The 4,891-nt window shown below is 32.6% G+C and overlaps 1 non-coding gene across 1 annotated transcript; it reads left to right on the forward strand.

Moving 5' to 3' along the window:
* Positions 1 to 2,059: 2,059 nt before the first annotated feature.
* Positions 2,060 to 2,162, forward strand: LOC138393844 (U6 spliceosomal RNA). Its single transcript, XR_011235253.1, has one exon. It is a non-coding gene; the product is annotated as a U6 spliceosomal RNA (small nuclear RNA).
* Positions 2,163 to 4,891: the final 2,729 nt, after the last annotated feature.

The raw sequence follows: 4,891 nt of genomic DNA on the forward strand, positions 1-4,891 counted from the left end.
CGTGAATTTCTATAAAAATCATTAATTACCAAAATTGACGTAAGAAAAAATAGAAAGCCTCAATAAACAAACAAAAAAGTTTAAAGAAACTGAATTGATAATCAAAAGCCTTTCCCTACAAGAGGCACAGCGCCAGAATGTTTTAAGGGTGAGCTTTCCAAAACATTCAAGGGACTTGATCATTTCAATAGATGCAGAAAAGACATCTGATAAAAGTCAACACCCATTCACATTAAAAAAAAAATTCTTAGGAAATCGGGAATAGGACATGACTTCCTTAATATCATAACCTATATTATTGAACATGATACAAAAATCTATTAAACATCATAATTAATGGTATAATTTGAGAAGCATTAACAATAAAGTCAGGAATAAAACAAAGACATTCACCATCACTACTTACATCCAACATTACATAGTAGGCCCTTGCCAATACGGTAAGATACAGGAATAAAGCAAATAAGTGAAAAAGATTATTTAAATCTGCCCTTATCCCCAGATGGTAAGATTTTCTTCATAAAGAACAAACTTAAGAATACTATAAACTATTATAAGCGATAACAGATATTAGCAACACTTAAAAATTAAAAATTTACATCTCCACTGACAATTACCAATTAGAGATATAATAGGAAAATAAGTCCCATTTACAACAGCAATGAAAATTATAAAGAATCTATGTATAAATATGACAAAAATATACTAATATAAGATACATTTACTGGAAAATTTACAAAGCATTAATAAGGGACATAATAAATAAAAGACATTAACAAAGGAGTGAATACAAAGTTCACAATAAAAAGACTCAATATTATTAAGATGCTAATTCTACCAAAATATAATCTATAAATTCAATACAATTCCATCAAAATCCTAACACAATTTTTATGAACTTGATAAGCAGATCTAAAATTCCTATGAACAGCAAAGAATCACAAATGAATAGATATAAAGCCATAGTAATTAAAATAGTGTAAGTCTGCATCAGGAATTACACACACACACACACACACACACACACACATTCACTCACATATTCTGTCTAGTGAGTCCCAAAACAGATCCATACATACATGAAAACTTGGTATGCGGCAGAGGTGGCATTCATCATACATGAATGGAGCAAAGATTAATTATTTAATAAAGGGAGATACCCACTTGGAAAAGAGAAACCACTTTCTTTATTCCCTACACAAAAAAAATCACTTCTAAGTGAATTAAAGCCTAAATGTAAAAGGTGAAACTTAAAAACTTTTAAAAGACAACACAATCTTCATGACTTCACAGAAAACACAAATCTTAAGGAAAAGACTGATAAACTTGATCCCAAGAAAAGTTAAAATTTGGTATTTTTGATGCAGAAAATTAACAAAGGATTGAAATTAGCATTTATCAACAGCTTACAAGTCAATTTAAGGGGAAAACTGACAGCAGAAAAATGGTTAAAACATATGAGCAGGCAACAAAAAGAAGAGGAAAGAGAAATGGTCAATAAACAAAAGAAAATGTTCAAAATTTCACCAGTAACCAGGGACTTCTAAACTAGAACAGGGAGAAACTATCTCACGTTCATACTGCAAAAGTTTGAAGACAAGTAGTGGCAAGAACATAGGAGTGAGAAGTTGCTCTCTCATGTATGCAAGAGAGCAATTTGAAAATGGTCAAGTTAAAAATGCAGGCCTTAGCTGGGTTTGGTGGCTCCCTCCTGTAGTCCCAGCTACTCGGGAGGCTGAGACAGGAGAATCACTTGAGCTGAGGAGTTTGAGGCTGCAGTGAGCTATGATTACACCACTACACTCCAGCCAGGGCAACAAAGCAAGACTCTATCTCTAATAAAAAAAAAAAAAAAGATAGGTCTTCAATCCTGAATTTCTACTAATAGATATGTAGTCTAAGAAAACTCTCACACACATATTGTACACAGAGACACATACAAAATATTAACTGTAACAATATTTATCATAACAAAAAATTGGAAAAAGATTTCCATCAATCACATGAATAAAAAAGTGAATTGTGATATATTTATTGAATAATCCCTATTATACAATGCTTGCTTCAGCAGCACATATACTAAAATTGGAATGATACAGACAAGATTAGCATGGCCCCTGTGCAAGGATGACATGCAAATTCATGAAGCATTCCATATTTTTCAAAAAAATCAAGGAGGAGGGAATCCTCCCTAACTCATTCTATGAAGCCAGTATCACCCTGATACAAAGCCAGGCAAGGATGCAACAAAAAAAGAAAACTACAGACCAATATACCTGATGAATATAGACACAAAAATCCTCAACAAAATACTAGCAAACAGAATCCAACAGTCCATCAAAAAGATAACAAATCATTATCAGGTGGATTTTATTCCAGGGGTGCAAGATGATTCACATATGCATATCAATAAATATGATTCACCACATAAACAGAATTAAAAACAAAAACCATATGATCATATCAATAGATGCAGAAAAAGTATCTGACAAAATCCAACATTGCTTTCATGATAAAAGCCCTCAACAAACTAGGCATAGAAGGAACATACCTTAAAATGATAAAAACCATATATGACAAACCCATGGCCAACACTGTACTGAGTGGGGAAAAGCTAAAAGCATTCCCCTAAAGAACTAGAATAAGACAAAGATGCCCATTTTCACCACTCTGTTCAACATAGTACTGGAAGTTCTAGCCAGAGCAATCAGGGAAGAGAAAGAAAAAAAGGGCAGCTAAATTGGAGAAAAGGAAGTCAAATTATCTCTATTTGCCAATGATACAACCTTATATCTAGAAAATCCTAAAGACTCCTCCAAAAGATTCCCAGATTTTATAAATGAATTCAATACGGTCTCAGGATACAAAATCAACATACAAAAATCAGTAGTATTTCTAAATACCAATAATGACCAAGCCAAAAACCAAATCATAAACTCAATCGCATTTACAATAGCTACCAAAAAAAAAAAAAAAAAAAAAAAAACCTAGGCACATACTTAATCAAGGAGGTGAAAGATCTCTACAAGGAAAACTACAAAACTCTAATGAAAGAAATCATAGATGACACAAAGAAATGGAAAAACATCTACAGATTAGAAGAATCAATATTGTTAAAATGACCACATGGCCCAAAGCAATCTACAGATTCAATGCAATTTCTATTCTATACAATATCATTTTTTCACATAATTATAAAAAAATCCTAAAATTGTTTGGAAGCAAACAATAGAATTTTTTAATTCTATTTGGCTCTTTTTTAAGAGCCCAAATAGCCAATACAATCCTAAGCAAAAAGAACAAAGTTGGAGGCATAACATTACCTGGCTACAAATTATACTACAAGACTATAGTAACCAAAACAGCATAGTATTGGCATAAAAATAAACACATAAATCAGTGGAACAAAATAGAGAACCCAGAAATAAAGCCACATACCTACAGCCAACTGATCTTTGACAAAGTCAACAAAAACATATACTGGGAAAAGGACACCTTATTCAATAAATGATGCTGGGAAAATTGGATAGCCATTTGCAGAAGAATAAAACTGGATCCCTCTCTCTCACCATATACAAAAATTAACTCAAGATGGATTCAAGACTTGAAACTATAAAAAGACCTGAAACTATAAAAATTCTAGAAGAAAATCTAGGAAAAACTCTTCTGGACATTGGTTTAGGAAAAGTTTATGACTAAGACCCCAAAAGCAAAGGCAACAAAACCAAAAATAATTAAATGGTACTTAATTAAACTAAAAAGCTTCTGCACAGCAAAAGAAATAATCAACAGAGTAAATAGACAACCTAAGGAATGGGAGAAAATATCTGCAAACTATGCGTCCAATAAAGGACTAATATCCAGAATCTATAAGGAACTCAAACAACTCAACAAGAAAAAAAATAACTTCATTAAAAAGTGGGCAAAGGATACGAACAGACAACTGTCAAAACAAGACATACAAATGGCCAAAAAACATGAAAAAATGCTCAACATCACTAATCATCAGAGAAATGCAAATTAAATAACAATGAGATACCATCTTATAATAGTCAGAATGACCCATTATTAAAAAGTCAAAAAACACTAGATGTTGACAAGGATACAGAGAAAAGGGAACACTTGCTTATACACTGTTGGTGGGAATGTAAATTAGTACAACCTCCATGAAAAATAGTGTGGAGATTTCTCAAAGAACTAAAAATAGAACTATCATTTGATCCAGCAATCCCTAATACTAGGTATCTACCCAAATGAAAGGAAATTGTTATATCAAAATAGTGCTACACCTGTATGTTTATCACAGCATTATTCACAATAGCAAAGATATGGAATCAACCTATTATTGATAATAAGTGTCCATCAATGGATGACTGGATAAAGAAAACGTGGTGTGTAAAACACACACACACACACACACCATGGAATACTTACTACTCAGCCATAAAAAGGAATGAAATCATGTCTTTTGTAGCAACACGGATGGAACTAGAGGCCATTATCTTAAGTGAAATAACTCAGAAACAGAAAGTCAAATACTACATGTTATCCCTTATAAGTGGGAGCTAAATAGTGAGCACACATGAACATTGAGAATAGAATAATAGACATTGGAGACTCGGAAGGGTAGGAGGGTGGGAGGGTAGGGGGAAGTGTGGGATAAGAAATTACTTAATGGGTACTATGTACACTAATTGGGTATTGGTTACACAAAAAGCCCAGACTTCACCACTACGCAATATACCCATGTAATTATCTGCATGTGTACTTCCTAAATCTATATAAATAAAAAAATTTCCTATCATGCACCAGTTAACTGGAACTACGTATATCAACATTAACAATTCTCAAAAGTATGTGGATTACCAAAAAAGGAAGTTGCAGAATAACT

This window comes from Eulemur rufifrons, chromosome 12, assembly GCF_041146395.1.
Source record: "Eulemur rufifrons isolate Redbay chromosome 12, OSU_ERuf_1, whole genome shotgun sequence".
Classification (NCBI taxonomy): Eukaryota; Metazoa; Chordata; class Mammalia; order Primates; family Lemuridae; genus Eulemur; species Eulemur rufifrons.